Below are 21235 nucleotides of genomic sequence, written 5' to 3' on the forward strand. Positions count from 1 at the left end.
GCTATCAATAGAAAATCTCAACCAAAGGTTTCATAAAGCTTAATCTACTAGATTAAACTGAAAAGCAATTCACAAGGCTCTCTTAGTCTAAATAAGAGTGGTATTATAATACTTTAGAGGCATTAGTGGGATTTTTAAAACCTGGTATCAGCTTTATAAAATTGTGGTTAATATTTTGGTCTCTATCAATATTTTTATAGTCATCATATTAAATTTTTCTCTCTGAAAAATTAAATTTATGACTATGTGATACATAAAGTTCTTTGACATCCTGTTATATAAACCTAAAATGACTTTTCATTAACTTTCAAAATTCTAAGTAAACCATATTTTTTTCTTGGGAATTTTATTTTTTAATGGATTATAAGAATTATAATAGTATACTATATGAAAATAATGAGAAAATAGTAATTCTATTAACTAAAACAAAACTTATTAATAAAAATAAAACCAATATTCCCAATAGTTAAGTGATCCAAAATTATGATATAAATAAATATATATATATATATATTTAGCCATATAACTAACATTAGATTTAGACTATTTTTCACATATACATGTGTTTTTGGAACAACGTGGTTTTAAAATATACTGGTATTCAGTTTGCTTTGGTATACCGAGTGGTCTAACTCTTAAGAAATAAAAATCATCTGAAAAAAATTAAAAATTGGGAACCTGGAAAGTCTTAGAAGTTGAACTTTACTAATTTAAAAGTGAAAAGACTGAGGCCCAGTGAGATTAAATAGTTTTACAAAATCACATTGCTAATAGGGAAGAGACTTCATCTCTAGAACCCAGGATCTCCTGACAACCAGTCTATTTTTTCTCTCCATTTTTGGGGCTGTCATTACCATTGAATAGCTTATAAACTAAGCTGTATTTACCATTGTTAGTAATGCCATAAATATTCAGTAAAGATAAAAGTTAAAATTATAAGTTTATCTGATATTCTGAATTATCATGAACTATATTATTGCATAGAAAAGCATAAATAAGATAGACACATACAGCAAAACTTTAACCTTTTTAGTTTAAAGGTAAATTTCATACTATTGAAGCATTACATTTAAAAATTTTATCAGCCATCACTAAATATTATTTTTTATTCACACATCTGTACTTCTTCAGATTAATGGCACTATTTATAGGTCCTAAAATTCAACACTATAGTCAATTTAAATCTACACATTCTATTAAAATAAATAATTAACTCTGGAATTCCAAAGAAAATTTATCTTTATCTTTAAAGATAAATATAGACTAAGGCAGAATGACAATTTCGTACTTTTTCTATGAAACATAATTTATACCTTATATGAGTTATGACTGAGCACCCTCAAAGTCACTTATTTAATAAGGAACTGTTCACATCACTAAGCAAATCTCATAGCATCATACAGGTCATATCTTTTCAAGTCCTGCTTCTACCAACCTTCCACTTAGTCACAAAGGCCATTGCAGGTATAGTCCTTTGATAGAAGGTGATTTTCGTTCCAAATTCAAAGCAACATAAGCAGTTTAGCTCAGTGAAAATACTACCTCAGAGCAATAAATGTTTAGCACTAGGCTTTTCGCTAGCAATGAAATGTGTGCTTCTGTCTGCTAGATACCAAAAAGGTCAGTGATTCTCAAGCAAACAGCTCCCTCCACTGGCTCAACCATCATCATATGCTCTGAAGTCTCAAGTCCCTTGAGTTCCCCTCCTACCAAGTTTGCATATAGACCACAGAATGCTAGGGCTGCTTGAGAATTTAGAAACACTGAATTAAAAAAGGTGGGTCAGCCAGCAGCTAAGAGGTAAAAATCCCTGTAGAGTACTAAGATCTCAATGAAAATTTTATGAGATGAAGAAATACATATTAATACATATAAATACCAGAACTCCTTTCAGGGAGAGCAAGACCTGAAGTTGGGAAACTCTCAAAAGTAGCCTGCAGTTCTGAGGCATATGATGGTAATGAATGGAGGAATGATGATCTCCAAACTCCCATCAAAGGGTAGTGGGTCTGGCTGGGCTTTTGTTTTACTGACTGGGTATTGAAATTTAGGGAGTGAACTGAACTGCTTGGGTCAGAGTCAAGATTGAATATTCTGTTATACTTGTTTGCCCTTTTCTCACAAAACACTCATCTTCTCCTAAAGAATATTTTCAATTTAAAAGGATGCTTATTATTAGTCCATCTGGGATGCCTATATTTCTTTGTTATAGGTATTGTACAGTGCAACTTTTTTTATTTTATAAGTGGGGAGGTTTATAAAGATGGAATTGTTTACTAAAGATATATTCACCTAGACCCTGACCAAATCACCTGACAATCTATTCTTTATAGAACACTTTTTCACAAAGTGTTGTCCCTGGACCACTAGCAGTTTCATCATCAACTGGGATTTGTTAAAAATGCAAATTATTGGGCCCACCCCAGACCTAGCAAATCAGAAGCTGAGGGAGGGGTAGCAAATCTGTGTTTTAAAAACCCTTCAGATGATTATGATGCACATTAAAGTTTGGAAACACTCTGACAGGTATAACAAATATTTTAAATTATTTAATAACATTACCGAAAACAAAAAAAAAATTAACAGTATTTATTGTACTAAATTTTAGTAAGTAAAATCAACCTATAAGCTCTGTTCAGACTGATTATCTTCAATAGATCTAAGATGGACAAATTGTTCTCACACGCTGACTGTACCCCTTCCAATATCCCATTCTATTTTGGCCAAAAATATTTATTCATTTCTCAGGTTCACTGAAGGAATAATCCTGTATGATTTTTTTTCTCCCTAATATTCAATCAAGTTCCAGATCAAATTGCTTTCCCCTTTTTCTCTAGGCATATTTTTTTCTTTTTTTAATTTTTTTTAACATTTATTTATTTTTGAGACAGAGAGAGACAGAGCATAAACGGGGGAGGGTCAGAGAGAGAGGGAGACACAGAATCCAAAACAGGCTCCAGGCACTGAACCATCAGCACAGAGCCTGACGCGGGGCTCGAACTCACAGCGCGATCATGACCTGAGCCGAAGTCAGATGCTTAACCTACTGAGCCACCCAGGCGCCCCAAAGGCATATTTCTACCAAAGCTATCTTAACACTTCACTTACTCATTTATAAGAACTTCCACTAATGGATTCTATTTGGGGGCTTTGAGGCCTCAGTCAAACATCTGACTTCAGCTCAGGTCATGATCTCACAGTTTGTGGGTTCAAGCCCTGCATTGGGCTCTGTGCTAACAGCTCAGATCCTGGAGCCTGCTTTGGATTCTATGTCTCCTTCTTTCTCTGCCCCTCCTCTGCTCACACTTTGTCTCTCACTGTTTCTCTCAAAAATAAATAAACATTAAAAAAAATAGATTCTGGGGCACCTGGGTGGCTCAGTCAGTTAAGCATCTGACTTTGGCTCAGGGCATGATCTCACGATATGAGTTCGAGCCCCACGTCGGGCTCTGTGATGACAGCTCAAAGCCTGGAGCTTGCTTGGGATTCTGTGTCTCTTTCTCTCTGCCCCTCCCCTGTTCATGCTCTGTTTCTCTCTGTCTCTCAAAAATAAATAAAAACATTAAAAAATAGATTCTATTTATTTGAGGGGCAAAAAACGTTTTATTCATCTTTGCATATCACCCCTCCCCTCAAGCAAAGTATCTAGTACAGAGTAAGTACTTAATACATGTTTGTTAAATGAACAATTGGATTAATTAACCTTATCTGGTCCTCAAGATTTTTAAGACTCTTATGACCACTGGCTTAAAGGAGAATTCTAGTGAATATTATTTAGATAGTTGTCTGCTCAACTAAAGAGCTAAAAAAGTAATGATGTCTGGATCTTTCCCATACCTCCCCACCCCACAAAGACTGAATGGTTATGAAATGCAGTCAGGTCATCAGAATTAAAAAAAAAAAATCCTCAGGTGATTCTACTGTGAAGTCAAATCACTGACCTGGAATTATCTCCAAGTTGATATCGAGAATTGTATTACAATAACAGGTTCAAGCTGTACCACCACCTCTACAGCAAACCTATTATACAAATGTCTGGTTTAGTTCTACAGAACTGGATTATTGAGTTTATGTACTGTCTCCATGCAAAAAGTAGAAAAATATGTTTAAAAAGTTAAAGAGTTCAGTACTTAGAAAACAATAATGAAGGACAAACATTTCTACTGACAATACTAATTGCCTCAAATATCTTACCTAAATCTTACCCCAAGTCCACAGCTGATATATTGAAGTACAATTTTCATAGATAAAAATCTCACAAGCTTCTGCCTCAGTCAACAATACTATTTTAGGATTCTATGCAAAATGTCTTTGCTCGGCTAGACAGTCTCTCAGAGCTACATTCTGGTTCTTTAATAAAAATGCTATTCTTGGAATATCAATCCTTAGTACCAACTATTTGAATATATTTACAATAGATTTCTAGTGTGATGTTAATATATTCTTAGTACCTTTTTTGAAAAATATGGAACACTTTGAGCATCTGGGCCAGAAGTTTCACATTAGTGGTCCCTGATATGTATATTGTACTAAATTCAACATGAAAATAGAAAAAGGCAAAGACAAGAAAAAGAGAGAGAGAAAACATTTTAATTTGGGTGTTTAATTTAAAGTATGAATTTATTATTTTTTAACATAAAAACTGGAATGTTTAACAATACCGGGCAGCAGCCCTTCATGACACATGAGAATGAAAGCCAGAAGCTACAATGGCCATGTTTACTCTTTATAGGTCTCCAACTCTTGAGTTTGCCATAGTCCCCATGAAGGTTGCTTCACTCATTTATTAACAGACTGGCTCTTTCACCCTATCTTTAGGCGGACCTCAGGTTTTATAGGTGGGGGTATTCATGCTAAGTGGGAAGATGGAAATAGGATGAAACAGATTTAAAGTTAAATTTAGTGGAGGAAGGTAAAGCGATTTCTCTCTATTAAGTCAACCTGATAACCTTATCTTTGTTAAACCCAGTTCTACAAAAAGTCAGAGTCCCATGAAAGAACCAACCTTACAGTAAGTATACACAGTCCATGTATTTTCATTTTAAAATTTTTCTTTATTTTTTAAGTAGGTTCTACAGCCAGCATGGAGCTGAATGCAGTGCTTGAACTCACAACCTTGAGATAAATACCTGCGCTGAGATCAAGAGTTGGACACTCAACAAACTTACTGTATTGTATTGCATTGTAATGTATTTTACTTTATATTTATATTTTTTTATTAAAGAATGTGCCAGCGGGGAGAGGGCCAAAGGGGGGGGGGAGAGAGAAAGAGAGAGAGAAAGAGAGAGAGAGTCTTAAGCAGGCTCGAAGCTCAGCATGAGCCCGAAACAGGGCTCAATCCCATGACCCTGGGATCATGACCTGAGCCAAAATCAAAAGTGGGACGCTCAACCTACTGAGCCACCCAGGCACCCCTGGTCCCAGTTTCTTAAAAAATAACTAAGGACAACATGGCTGGGACGGGAAAAACAAAATAAAAAATACGTGGAAGAAGGAAATTTTAATTTAGAAAAAAGCTGCCTGGATGTAGAGATGGTTTATGAATTCCAAATGCCAATATGTCTTATAAATTATAATTCAGAAAGGACTAAATAAATCAGTTTATACATGTACATAGACACACATAGTAGCAATTATTTCCTCATATTGTCATCTTTTCTCTTTGTTCTTGCTTAAATTTCATGTAATCGACAATTTCCAGCAGCTTTGTTTTGAGTACTTTGTCTTTACAAATGCTCTGATATGGGTGACTACAGCTTTTGAAATCTCTATTGTTATAATCCCAAATATGTCAGCTACAGGAATCTATCCTAATTTTTCTTTCAGCTGCCTCCAACTTCACTGCCTACATTTTCTTTGACTGGCCTTCTTTGATCACTTCCTATGGCAGATTTTTAGTATCACCCCCACTTCTCCATTTAAGTTGGAATGTTCTTTGCAGGTAGTTACACGACTGTATCTATGACTCTCTAAGCTAAGAAAGAGAAGAACAAGCCCTCTCTTTCTCAAATGTGCCAAGAGAAAAAATATTTCTGAGAGATATTGTAAAGACATAACTTTCAAAGTATTCTTCTCTTTCCTTTGATTCTCTCAACACTGACAAAGGGTCAGAGACTCACACATAATAATGTTCTAGAACTTGAGGATTTAACTTTGTACTGTGTTAGCTTTATTCTATCGTTGCTTTTCTGTTGTTGTTATTTAGGACTGGGGATTCAATATCAGAATGAAAGTTGTTTCTTTGTGTATTATAGTAACAACTAGAGAATATTTACTTCATTAGAGAATGATTGGCAAACAATATCATAACTTTTTTAGCCAGAAAAAAAAGAGAAAGTAAAGAAAAATTTCCAGAATTTCTGGAGAGTCATAAATACACACCCTGATACACACTAAGTATCTACACACATGAGTATATATTAACTCCATATAAAACTTATTTAGCCCAGAGATTCACAATCTCAATATCATTGATATATTGGACCAAATCATTATTTGTTTTGAGAGGCTGTTCTGTACATTGCAAGATATTTAGCAGCCTCTCTAGCCTCTACCCACTAGATGCCAGTAGCACCCCCCAACTCCTGTAGTAATAATGAAGGATATGTTCCTAGATATCGCCAAGTGTCCCTTGGAAAGCAAAACTGTTCCTGTTGAGAAGCACTGATTTAGTCCTTTCTAAATGGATATGCCTGCTCATCTCTACGAAATAGATTTCAGATATGAACTTTAAATGAAACTTGAAAGAGTATAAATATCTAGTAATATTATTTGATCCAAATTATAAATCATTATAGTCATTATTAGTCAACAGTTATGAAGCACCAACCATATGCAAGTTCTATTCTCCCTTTTCATCCTATTAAACTCAAGGTCAGACTTACATAATGGCTTAATTAGGCATGACATGATTTCAGGGTGTTAGAAAGTTAATTTTGAACCAAAAAATGTTCACCATACTAATAGCAATTCTTCACTGTTTTAAAACTGCCTAATAGTCTAAAAATTAAAGACTTCTTTTGGTTTAACAAGCTTTTTATATACCAAATTATAAAGTCTCATGGTTATGGTAGATATTTTGATTCATTCTCAACTTTACCTGGATTTGTGTATTCTGATTTGTCTTCTTACTACTGCTTTAGCTGAAATGTACACACCAGTAACACACATTTTGCCAGAGTTGGAAAAAAAAAAAATAAGAAGGTTAAATCTTACTCTTGTAAGTCCTTCAAAGAAAGGAAAGTTGTGGTGACAATGTTGACCTTTGCCTGAGACCTATGCTTGGAAACCAGGAAAGGTTAAGACACCCTTCCAATCATCTGTGTTCAGAGAAACTGAAAAAGACTACCCTTCCCATGCATATGGGATCTTCATAAGGTATATCAATATTAAAGTATGGACAGTCAAGTGAAGGAATTAATCACTTTAAATTTTACCATTTCCTTTCCATTAATTGAAGATAATGGTTAAATGAATGGTTTCTAATTTTCTTCTATGGTGTTTTGAGTTTTATGATATACATTTCAGAGATCACCTTAAAATGAACATTATGGGGGCGCCTGGGTGGCGCAGTCGGTTGGGCGTCCGACTTCAGCCAGGTCACGATCTCGCGGTCCGTGAGTTCGAGCCCCGCGTCGGGCTCTGGGCTGATGGCTCGGAGCCTGGGGCCTGTTTCCGATTCTGTGTCTCCCTCTCTCTCTGCCCCTCCCCCGTTCATGCTCTGTCTCTCTCTGTCCCAAAAATGAATAAACGTTGAAAAAAAAATTTAAAAAAAATAAAATGAACATTATGTTTATGATTAAAATACTTTAATGCTACAGATATTATTTATACACTTTAAACATTATACACTCTTGGGTTTCTCTGGGTAAAAAATTCTAAATAGTATTTTGGAAACACATAGATTAACAGATTTTCTATGTTGGTCTAGCACATTTGGGAAAGAACGCAGTTAAAAATAATAAATCCCTATTTTTAGTATTATACAGGCACCCTATTATAGAAATCACAATTCAGAACAAATTGCAACAAATTCAATGATGATTTAGGGATATACAACTCTAATAAAAGTGTCACCAGCTAGACCTCAAGACCTGAACTTTATTGCCCACCTGCATGTACTGCACAACCTCTGTCCTATATTTTTTCATAAATTCTTCTTTCTGGCTTACTTCTTAACACAGGTAAATGAAACCTGAAACTGTCCTGACAGGACCTCCAGCCATCCCAGACCACCCAGACCAGTTTGAGCTTAACCCCCGACTGGCACCTGCACAGACCTGTCACAGGAGTGACATCTGGAATGACCAACAATTCCCTCTTCCTCATTATAATAATAAAATCTCTACCCAAGGAGGGGCACCAGCCTCATTTATATAACATATGATGTATGTATAGGCATGTTTCCTTAAGGTGCATGCATGACCTCATGCCCACCTCTACAAAGGATGACAAGGCTTCCCTATTTAAATATTCATCCTAACCCTAAACAAAAGGCACTCATTCACCCTTTCTCAGGAAGTCAAGGCTTTGGAAATTATTCCGTGATCTCCTTATTTGCCTCAAATAAAATTTACTTTGTGTGACAACCCTACCTGGTGTATCTGTGACTCACCAAGGAGTGAACTCACATTGGTTCAGTTACAAAAGCACAACAGGATTTCTTTTTTCTAAAAAGGTATTCTAAAAACAGTATTAATGTCTTCATCTAACTTTATAAAAACTCTCACAAAACATCAAAATATTACTTTATGTTTGACAAAATTATAACTCATTGCCTTTGGGAGTTTTAATCTTCCTACTCATTACTGTTTTCCTATTGAAATATTTTCAAACTTTAAAACTTCTCTTTTTCATTGTTTTTGCAAAGTATCCTGTATGTCACTTCTCATTCACATGAATAATATAGGTTTGCACAAAACTTTGCATGCTAAATTTCAACTCAGAACTTCCTTCCAGTTTTATAGTAGGTCAGTCAGAAACACCTCCAGTTCACCTGAAAATTTTTCAGAGACTGTAAAATGAGGGGAAAAAAAAAAGGAGAGAGAATCAATTTTAAGTACAAGAATGTGGACCATCCCTTGATATGTCAGTGCCCAACACTGACATAACACTCATCAAATTCATCTTGGGCATATGAACCAAGTGGATCTAGTCTCTCACTTTTCTCATCATTTATTGATGAGTTGAATGAATAGTAGGTTAATCTTATGAATGACAGAGATAAGCTGGATTTCTTTCAAAGTGATCTTTAGACAGCCTTTGAAAAATAGATGTAAATCTGTGATTAGAATATGGGAGAAATTAACTAAGTGGGAAACCAACAAAAGAAAGGAAATGGCTTGAGAAATAGGAGAAATTCAGTACAAACAGGAAGTCTTATAACAAATTAAAATTTGGAAATGCCATTTGAAATCAAAATTTGGATTTTCTTTAACATTATGTATTTTCAAAGAAGTAAATGTCAATTTTGATTGTGTTGAAATATATTTAGAACATGTTTCTAGCTTCTCCAGTGTTGACATGAGTAGTTGGAAGAATTCTTGCGACTTCCCAGGTATACAAAGAGGGATTTTAAAGGCCATTTTTTAGGATTTCCATTACTTATGAGAATCATGGGAAACATCTCCTCATTTTCAAATACTAATTAATGAGTGCCTCAAATATCAACTGCTTTTAAAAGTATGTAAACAATAAGTGATCTAGATTTAAAGATTATGTTGCTCTTACATGTAACACAGAGGATTCAGGGCAGATATTCATGTTTGTCTTCCACTCTCTTGTTAAATTTCTTTAGTGGGGTGTTTCTTCTCCTATCTTTGAATAAAAACTCATGCAGCTTTTTAAAGTTTTCAGCTCACTCATTCTTAAATAAAAGAAAGTACTCTAACAAAATGCAGCCTAAAACCATGGTTTTAAAGACACGAGGCATCAGGCAATGAAGGACAGTAATATTTGAAAGACAAGAACAAATGAAGTGATAAAAAATAAATTTCAATTCATACTGACAACCCACACAAAGATTAACTCAAAGTGGATCATAAGTTTTTTTTTATTTAAAAAATTTTTTTCAACATTTATTCATTTTTTTTTGAGAGACAGAGAGAGAGCACAAGCAGGGAAGGGGCAGAGAAAGGGGAAGACACAGAATCCGAAGCAGGCTCCAGGCTCTGAGCTGTCAGTACAGAGCCCTATGCAGGTTTTGAACTCATGAAATGAGAGATCATGACCTGAGCCGAAGTTGGACGCTTACCCAACAGAGCCACCCAGGCGACCCTGAAAGTGGATCATAAGTTAATGTAAATACTAAAACTGTAGAACTTTTAGGGAAAACAAAAGACAAAAATTGTTGTGACCTTGAGTTAGGCAAAGATTTCTTAGCTATAATACCAAAACCAAGGATCAATGAAATATCAAAATGATAATTTGAACTTTATCACAATTAAAAACTTCTGCTCTTCAAAAGACTTCGTTAAAGAATGAAAAGACCAGCTGCAGACAGAGACAATATTTTGTAAATCATATATCAGAGAAAAAGATTTGTATATAGAATACACAAAGAACTTGGAAAATTCAATAGGAAAACAAGCAACTCAATTCAAAAAGAAATAGGCAGAAGACTGAACAATTTACCATGGAAGGTATATAGATGGCATATAAAGTCATGAAAAAACACTATGACAAAGAAGATACATGGATAGAGGCTAGATTCATGAAAACAGGCTCAACAACATTTGTCACTAGGAAAATGAAAATTAAAACAATGAGATACCCTAAATACATAATAGAATAGATAAAACTTAGAAGACTGATTATACCAAGCGTTATGAAAAGATGGAACAGCTAGAATTCTCACACAGTACAGGTGGGAACAATACTTTGGAAAACAGTTTGGAAAGTTCCTAAGAAGTTAAACATGCTAAACATGCACTTTCCATATGATTGAGCCATTCCATTCTTAGATATTTTTCTAAGAAAAAGTTAAAAATAAGTCAATGCAGGGGTGCCTGGGTGGCTCAGTTGGTTAAGTGTCTGACTCTTGATTTCAGTTCATGTCCTGATCTCACAGTCCCTGGGATCAAGCCCCACATCAAGCTCCACACTGACAGCACAGAGCCTGCTTGGGATTCTCTCTCTATTTCTCTCTCTCTCTCTCAGCCCTCTCTCTGCCCCTTCCCCACTCATGTGCACACACGCGCACACTCTCTCTCAAAATAAGTAAACATTTTAAAAAAGAATATGTCAATGCAGTGGCTTGTACACAGATATTCAGAGTATCTTTATTTGTAATAGCCCCCAAATGAAAACAATCCAAAAATCTATGAACAGGTGAATAGATAAAAAGTATACTATATCCACATAATGGAATACTACTTAGCAATTAAAAGGAATAAACTGTTGATAAAATGCAACAACATGGACAAGTCTCAAGATAATCATATTGAGTGAAATGGACTAGACTAAAACAGTGTGTGATTCCATTTATATAAAACTCTAGAAAATGCAAACTAATTTAAAATGACAAAAAGAGGAACAGTGGTTGCCTGGGACCAATAAAGGAGGGAGTGGTAGAAAGAAGAGACAACAAGGAAACATGAGAAAACTGTAGGGAGTGATGGATATTTTTATTATCTTGAGTGTACTGACAGTCTCATGGGTGTGTGCTTACATTAAAACTTAATAAATTGTAAACTTCACATGAATGTGCAGTTGATTGGATGTCAATTATATCTCAAAACTGTTGAAACAGTGACAATTTTAAGATGTGTTTCTGGTTTCAATTCACAATGTTCTAAACATTCCATTTCCTTCAAACATAATCACCACTATTATCTTCATTTAAGGAAATATGATTCCATCTCTGTTTAAACAGCTAGGCCTGATAACCTTTGAGGAAGAAGAAGATAGTAAGCTTCTTCTTTTTTTTTTTTTAACTTAGTAGCTAATATGTATTTTTTTTTAGTTTCACATTTTTATTTAAATTCCAGTTAGTTAACATACAGTGTAATATTAGTTTCAGGTATAGAATTTAGTGATTCATCATTTTTATATAACATCTAGTGCTCTTCACAACAAGTGCCATCAACCATTTAACCCCTCTCTCTGCTCACTCCCATCCAGCAACCATAAGTTTGTTTTCTACAGTTAAGAAACTGTTGCAAGGTTTGATTCCCTTTTTTTCTCCTATGTTCATTTGTTGTGTTTCTTAAATTCCACATACGAGTGAAATAATATGGTATTTGTCTTTCTCTGACTGTATTATTTCACTTAGCATAATACTTTCTAGCTCCATCCACATTGTTCCAATTGGCAAGATTTCACTCTTTTTTTGGGGGGGGGGCTGAGTAATATTCTCATTGTGTATATATACCGCTTCTTCTTTATCCATTCATCAGCCAATGGACATTTGGGCTCTTTCCATAGTTTGGCTATTGTTGAAAATGCTGCTATAAACATCAGATGCATGTATCCCTTCAAGTCAGTAGTTTTGTATCCTTTGGGTAAATACCTAGCAGTGAAATTGCTGGATCGTAAGGTAGTTCTATTTTTAATTTTTTGAGGAACCTCCATACTGTTTTGCAGAGTGGCTGCACAAGTTTGCATTCTCACCAACAGTGCTAAAGGGTTCCCCTTTCTCCACACCCTCACCAACATTTGTTGTTCCCTGTGTCATTAATTTTACCCACTCTGACAAGTGTTAGGTGATATCTCATGGTAGCTTTGGTTTGTCTTTCCCTGATGATGAGTGATGTTGAGCATCTTTCCATGGGTCTGTTAGCCATCTGTATGTGTTCTTTGGGAAAATGTCTATTCAAGTCTTCTGCCCATTTCTTCACTGGGTTATTTGTTTTTTTGGGTATTGAGTTTGATAACTTCTTTATATATTTTGGATACTAATCCTTTATCAGATATGTCATTTACAAATATTTTCTCCCATTCTGAAGGTTGCCTTTTAGTTTTATTGATTGTTTCCTTCATCATGCAGAAGCTTTTTATTTTGATGAGGTCCCAATGGTTAATTTTTGGTTTTGTTTCCCTTACCTCTGGAGACACGTCTAGTAAGAAGTTGCTACGGCCAGTGTCAAAGAGGTCACTGCCCATTGTCTTCTAGGATTTTAATAGTTTCCTGTCTCACATTTAGGTTTTTATCCATTTTTAATTTATTTTTGTGTATGGTGTAAGAAAGTGGTCCAGTTTCATTCTTTTGCATGTTGCTCTCCAGTTTTCCCAGAACTACTTGTTGAAAAGACTATCCTTTTTTCCATTGGATATTCTTTCCTGCTTTGTCAAAGGTAAATTGACCATATAGTTGAAGGTCCATTTCTGGGTCTTCTATTCTGCTCCATTGTTCTATTTGCTGTTTTTATGCCACACTGTCTTGATCACTACAGTCTTGTAACATACCTTGAAGTCTGGAATTGTGATGCCTCCAACTTTGCTTTTGTTTTCCAAGATTGCTTTGGCCATTTGGGGTCTTTTGTGGTCCATACAGATTTTAAGATTGTTCTAGCTCTGTGAAAAACACTGGTGGTATTTTGATTACATCAAATGTGTAGAGTGCTTTCGGTAGTATAGACATTTCAACAATATTTTTTTCTTCCAATCCATGAGCTTGGATTGCATTTCCATTTCTTTATGTTGTCTTCAATTTCTTTCATAAGTGTTTTACAGTTTTCAGGATACAGATATTTTACCTCTTTGGTTAGGTTTATTCCTAAGTATCTAATGGTTTTTGGTGCAATTATAAATGAGATGGATTCCTTAATTTCTTTTTCTGGTGCTTCATTATTGGTGCATACAAATGCAACAGATTTTTGTATGTTGATTTTGTATCCTACAATTTTACTGAACTTGCATATCAGTTCTAGCAATTTTTTTTGGTGGAATCTTTTGCATTTTCTGCATAGACCATCATGTTATCTGCAAATAGTGAAAATTTAAATTCTTCCTTGCAGATTTGGATGCTTTCTTTTTTTCTTTTTGCTGTTGATTGCTGAGGGTGGGACTTCCAGTACTATGTTAAATAACAGTGGTGAGAGTGGACAACCCTATCTTCTTCCTGACCATAGAAGAAAAGCTCTCAGTATTCACCCATTGAAAATGATATTAGTTGTGGGTCTTTCATATACAGTCTTTATGATTTAGAAGTGTGTTCTTTATATCCCTACTTTGTTGAAGGTTTTTATCAAGAATGGATGCTATACTTCGTCAAATGCTTTTCCTGCATCTATTGAAAGCATCATATAGTTCTTATCCAGTCTTTCATTAATGTGACATATCACAGTGATTGATTTGTGAATATTAAACCACCATTGCAGCCACCAAAGTTGCACTTGATCCCACTTGATCATGGCGATTCTCTTAACGTACTGTTCAATGAATGTGTTATGAATTAATGCATATATGAAATAATACATTAAATTAATACATATGTATATTTATTAGCACAAAATCACATAATAGCATTTATAACTGATATGATGGGAGAAACAAAAATAAAACCAATATAAAATCTACCCTTCATTAATTTAATGAGCAAATTACACATTATAAGTTCATGAGTTCTGTATCTTATCAAGACATTTTGGTCTCTGTCCTAAGGAAGCTTATAATCTAGATGTCAAGTTGGTAAATAAATAACTAAAGCATAAAATGCTATAAACACACTTGGCTCCTGAGTCTAACTTGTTCTATGGGTTCAGAAATTACATCTTCAGGGAAAGAAAACACTGTTGGGGATCAAAAGAAAGCAAAGAAATTAACTAGTATATTTAACTGTATGGGGGAACAGCACATGTGAAGAGCTTATTGTGCAAGAGAGTGGAGTGCATTTGAGGAACTGAAAGAAAACTATCATGGTTGGAATATATGGAAAAAAGGATAATTTGATTCATGGTAAAACTGGAGATGCAGATGGCATTGAGAATATTTAGGGTTCTGATGTTCAATGTAAGAATTTTTGAATTTAAGGAAAACTGGGGAGACAATCACATGGTTTTAAGCTAAGAACCTATGTTTCTTACTTTAAAACATTTTCTTTCTTTAGTTTAAAAAATAAATTTGAAGGAGGTAAAACAGATGTGGGGAATCTGATTAAGTCACATCTATAATAGACTGGACTAGAGAGAATAATAAGGGATTGGTTTCATGGTGTCAGTGTTTGGTCTCTGTGTTCAAATAAGAACACATGTATTATTTAAACGATATTATATTTTCAAAAAATTGTATATACAGTAAAATTTTGGTTTGCAAGCATAATTCGTTCCGGAAACATGCTTATAATCAAAGCACTTCTATATCAACATGAATTTCAAGAACCAATGGCTCAGTTGTGATCCTGTATATTTGGCATCACGTACTACTCATACTGCAGAACATTGCTCGTTTATCAAGTTAAAATTTATTAGAAATGTTTGCTTGTCTTGCAGAACACTCACAGGACAAGTTACTTGCAATCCAAGCTTTTACTATATACAGATTTATATACAGAGATTTATATATAGAAGTGGATGAGATGAATATCGAATATATATATGGATATTTAATATACATTTATATATCAAGCATAATTTTAACTATAATTTTTATACATTCTTAACTGAATATATATAAAATGTACTGTTGTATTTGATTTGCTAATATTTTGTTGAGAAGTTTTGCATCCATTATCATAAGGAATATTAGCCTGTAGTTTTTTTATAATAGGGTCTTTGGTTTTGGAATCAAGGTAATGCTGGCCTCATAGAATGAGTTTAGAAGTCTTCCTTCCATTTTTATTTTTTGGAACAGTTTGAGAAGAAGAATAGGTATTAACTCTTCCTTCTTTAAATGTCTGGTAGAATTCCCCTGGGAAGCCATTTGGCCCTGGCCTTTTGTTTGCTGTGAGACTTTGATTACTGATTCAATTTCTTTGCTGGTTATTAGTCTGTTCAAGTTTTCTATCTTTTCCTCTTTAATTTTTGGTAGTTTATATGTTTCTAGAAATTTATCCATTTCTTCCAAATTGTCCAATTTGTTGGCATATAATTTTTCTAATATTCTCTTATAATTGCATTTCTGTGGTGTTGGCTGTGATCTCTCCTCTTTCTTTGATAATTTTATTTATTTAGGTCATTTCTCTTTTTGATAAGTCTGGCTAGGGGTTTATCAATATTATTAATTCTTTCAGAGAATCATCTCCTGGTTTCATTGATCTGTTCTACTGTTTTTGCTTGTTGTTTCCACATTATTTATATCTGCTCTAATCTTGATTATTTCCCTTCTTATCCTGGCTTTAGGTTTCATCAATTGTTCTTTTTCTAGCTCCTTTAGGTATAAAGTTAGGTTGTGTATTTGAGACTTTTCTTGCTTCTTGAGGTAGGCCTGGAAAGCTGTATGCTTCCCTCTTATGACCACTTTTGCTGAATCCAAAGGATTCAGACCATTGTGTTTTCATTTTCATTTGTTTCCATGTTTTTTATTTCTTGTTTAATTTCTTGGTTGACCCATTCATTCTTTAGTAGAATGTTCTTTATCCTCCGTGTATTTATGGTCTTTCAATTTTTTTTCTTGTGATTGACTTCAAATTTCATCGTGTTGTCATAGGAAAATATGCAAGGCATGCTGTCAATCTTTTTGTACTTGTTGAAGCCTGATTTGTGACCTAGCATGTGATCTATTCTGGAGAATGTCCCACGTGCACTTGAAAAGAATGTGTATTCTGCTGCTTTTGAAATGTTCTGAATATATCTCTTAAATCCACTTGGTCCAGTGTGTCATTCAAAGCCATTGTTTCCTTGTTGATCTTTTGTTTATATGATCTGTCTATTGATGTAAGTGAGGTGTTAAAGTCGCCTTGTATTATTGTATTAGTATCAATGAGTTCCTTTAGGTTTGTTATTATTTTATATATTTTGGTGCTGTCAAGTTGGGGCATTAATATTTTTGAGACTTTCAGGGGTAGGAATGAGGACAGATAAGAGGTATAAAAAGTTCTTATTTGATTGTCACTATCATATAATGGATTGGCAATCTCTAGGTATGGCAGGAAGTTAAAACTGACTTTTGTTTCAAGGGGCATTTCTGTAGTTTCTCTAGAATTGAACTGTCCAATATGGCATTTGTCCAATTTGAAGGTACTGAGCACTTGAAATGCGGTTTCTATAGAGTAAAATACATGCTGATTTCTAAGGTTTAATATGAAGAAAGAATGCAAAGAATCTCATTGGGGCGCCTGGCTGGCTGAGTTGGTAAAGCATGTGACTCTTGAACTCTGGGTTGTGAATTCAAGCCCCACACTGGGTGTGAAGCCTACTAAAGAAAATTATAAAATAAAGAAAGAAGAATCTCATTGAGTCTTTTATCATTTTGACTATGATGTTGACAAAAATTCATTAAACATCTCAAATTATATTTAAATTAGAAAAATAGTAATTTATTTATTTATTTATTTATTTATTTATTTATTTATTTACAGGGAGAGAGAGAGAGAGAGAGAGAGAGAGAGAGCACATGTGCATGCAGTTGCAGGAGTGGGGGAGGGCCATAGGGAGAGAGAGAATCTTAAGCAGTCTCCATGCCCAGCGTAGAGCCCTATGAGGGGCTTGATCTTACCACTGAGCTCATTACCTGAGCCAAAATCAAGAGTTGGATGATAAACCAACCAAGCCACCCAGGTACCCCAGAAAAAGTTAAAAATTTAAATGTTATTAAAATTAATTTCACTTATTTCTTTTTTTAAATTTCACTTTCTTAGCCATTTCTTAAAATATGGCTACTAGAAAGTTTAAAATTACATATGTGGTTCACATTGTCTTTCTAATGGGCAGTGCTACTCAAGAAAATCCCCTCTTAGTCCTCTTGATACAATTTTCTTGGCAGTAGCAGTGCTCTTCCTTCAGCTTGTTACTTCAAATACAACCTTGGCTTATGCCCCAATGATACATTCCATTACACTTACTGCCAGCATCTCTTCATATTGGAAGGCAGCAGAATCCAGGCTGACATTCACTCTGTGGGTTTTTCATATGGAATGTGGGATTTGTAAAGGGTGCTGTGATGCACTGCCCAGATACCCCTTCAGAAAAGAAGGACTTAATCCCCGACGTAGTGGGAAGGTTACTTTCAGCTATCATCACTCTAGGGATCTTTCACCTGTGGTCACATTTCCCTCCCTGGGCAGCCAGTGTCCACAGGCTGAATAACACATGGATATAAAGGACCTGTCCACTTGTACTAACTTAGGTAAACTCTAAAGTTTACTCAGATAAACTGTACTAACTCAGGTAAACTCATTCAGCTTTGCAGCTCAACTTCTCACTTAGTTCTCCCTTCCACAGGTGTTGACTCTCACTGTAGTCACTGAAATATTTTTCACAAGCTAGCTAATCTCTGTTCCAGAGTCTGCTTCCTGGGAAGGCATCATGCAACAATATTACAGCACATTAACTCATGAAAAACAAGAATAAGTTCTTTACACACACACACACACACACACACACACACACACACACACAGAATTTATTTCATTGACAGTAGTCCCTTTCTTGGTCCTGCCTAAAGCACCAGTCCACTAAGCCCACCTCTCAATTACCAACAACACACATCAAGCTCTCAAAGAAATCTGAATGAAATCTTTCTCATTAGGCTCAAAGTGAAGGGCAGATTTTTTTCTCTTTACAACTTAATAGGAAGATAGGATTATCTCCAAAGGAATCCTCTCCAAAAATCCTGTACTTAGCACTCTCTTGTCTCTTCTTTATCCTCCTTGAGAGTCAGTCATAGGTTTTTCAAGTTTGGGGCCATAACAATGCAGCACTGTTTTTTGCCTTTTGTTTTTTTCTTTATGCCTCAACATAAAGTGAAGCAAGAAAGGAAGAGTGGACAGTTTAATTGAGCATTCAGTTGCTTGTATAAAGTCTGAAATTCCCAAATATCTCCTGCTTTAAAAACACCAGAATAATACAAGTTCAGTAAAAATATCACAAGACTATGTGGATCCTGAGAAACTTAACAGAAGACCATGGGGGAGGGGAAGGAAAAAAAAAGTTAGAGAGGGAGGGAGCCAAACCCTAAGAGACTCTTAAAAACTGAAAATAAACTGACGGTTGATGGGGGTGGGAGGGAAGAGAAAGTGGTTGATGGGCATTGAGGAGGGAACCTGTTGGGATGAGCACTGGGTGTTGTATGGAAACCAATTTGACAATAAATTTCATAATAAAAAAAAAAAATCACAAGACTAAGAGCTAGTCAAAGTTAAGATAATTTGTACTAATTCAAAGTTTTATTTTAAATACTTTTTCAATATCACATATAAACTTAATAATTATTTTTAAAAAGTATTTCAGAATTCTTTTTATGATTAAATGTATACCTAAATTTCTAAATTTATAACATCGATATTGAGAGAAATCATAAATACCTCCTTATAAAACAAGACACATATGCATTCAAAATCTTTTTCTATATAGGAGTAATGTTTTAATGTGACAAAATATAACCCACAGATTTTTCTGAAATTCAAGTAAAAGAGGTAGTTATAATTAATTATAAGCAAATTCTGAGTGTCAACCTAGTATAAAGCATAAAAATACTACCATTTACCTTGATATTATATTCTATTTGAAAATAAGCTTTTTTTAAAAGAATTTTTTAACGTTTATTTTATTTTTGAGACAGAGAGAGACAGAGCATGAACGGGGGAGGGGCAGAGAGAGAGAGACACAGAATCGGAAGCAGGCTCCAGGCTCTGAGCCATCAGCCCACAGCCCGACGCGGGGCTCGGACTCACGGACCGCGAGATCGTGACCTGAGCTGAAGTCGGATGCTTAAAGGACTGAGCCACCCAGGCGCCCCGAAAATAAGCTTTTTATATTACTTTTATTATAATTTTTTCCCCCACAACATTATGCAAAGTATACAGAGCAAGTGTTATCTTCATCAGTGGCCTAAGAAGGTTAAGTAAGTTGCTCAAGGTCACATAACTTATAGAGAGGATGAACTTAGAATTCAGGTCTTCTCATTGACACATTATCACCCATTTCACCCCCTATCTGTGATTAAACCTATTTTTCCTATTAAGCATTATGTTTCCCTCTTTCAATTATGGTTACAAGTAACTTTTATCACACCATTTAGCATTTGATTTTATATAAACAGTAATTATTTTCTAATGGTTTAATATTGTTCATATATATTTTTCCTAAACAAGTTTGTTATCTATCTATTGCTTTATTGTGAGAGCGCCTAACAAATTTAATAACATATTTGGAATATATGGTATACACTTTATTTCTAATAATTAGACACCACAGTAATAGGTTTTAAAAAGCTAATCTACATGTCCCATTATTCAATACCTATTGTATAAAATTATTATTGTGTCATTATGAGACATAAAATGTACTTAATAAAACATATGTTGTATCTGCATTAAAATTGAAAAATACTTTTAACACTGGATTTTATACTGAGCGGCATTTTGAAAATCAGTATTAAGCCTGGCCCTTCAATTCTACTACTAGAAAGTTTTGTGACATATGAGTATGTCTCTCTTTCTCCAGAGAAGTATACAAAACATAAAATTAGTTTTTAGGTTTGGATTTTTTTATTTTGGCTCTTAATGAACTGAAAGACCACAGTGATTTAAATTTCTTCATGTTCTTGGGGCACCTGTTTGGCTCAACCAGTTAAGCGTCCAACTCCTGATTTCAGTTCAGGTCATGATCTCACAGTTTGTGGGATGAAGGCCTGTGTCAAGCTCTGTGCTGTCAGCATGGAGAATCCCTCCTTGGGATTCTCTCTCTCCTCTATCTCTGGCTCTCCCCCCTTCACTCTCTCTCTCTCTCTCTCTCTCTCTCAAAATAAGTAAACATTAAAAAAATAAATTTTCTCATGTTCTATTCAAATAAATCACTGTATATGAAATAACAGGTTCTCTGACCTAGTGTTTCAAGGTGAGAAGCAGAAGATCAGTCCTACTGCTAATAAGAAGAGGGTTTAGAACAAAGAGAGCTTCTTAATAATATTCTTTGGTATAATGCTTTGGTATTTAGATTAAAAGCTATACTTCTTCATATGGTAGGACAAGAAAGAATGATAAAGTTAGAACACAAGTGGAATTTATACGTAACATGATTTGTGAGGTCAACCATAAAAATACTGCTGACTTTCCAATGCAAAGATGACATTTTCTGACCCACTACCAGGAAAGCATGTACATTAGTTTCTTTTAATACTAATGATGGATTTGCAGTAA

General features: G+C 34.7%; 1 long non-coding RNA gene across 3 annotated transcripts; it reads left to right on the plus strand.

The window, feature by feature from the left end:
* The first annotated feature begins 1613 nt into the window (after positions 1-1613).
* Positions 1614-8355, plus strand: LOC123611293. Of its 3 annotated transcripts, XR_006718543.1 has the most exons (5): positions 1614-1777; positions 5070-5184; positions 5827-5941; positions 7143-7377; positions 8184-8355. It is a non-coding gene; the product is annotated as an uncharacterized LOC123611293 (long non-coding RNA). The 3 variants fall into 3 exon arrangements; XR_006718544.1 differs by lacking the exon at positions 7143-7377 and having other exon boundaries at positions 5067-5184; XR_006718542.1 differs by lacking the exon at positions 7143-7377.
* Positions 8356-21235: the final 12880 nt, after the last annotated feature.

This window comes from Leopardus geoffroyi, chromosome C2, assembly GCF_018350155.1.
Source record: "Leopardus geoffroyi isolate Oge1 chromosome C2, O.geoffroyi_Oge1_pat1.0, whole genome shotgun sequence".
Classification (NCBI taxonomy): Eukaryota; Metazoa; Chordata; class Mammalia; order Carnivora; family Felidae; genus Leopardus; species Leopardus geoffroyi.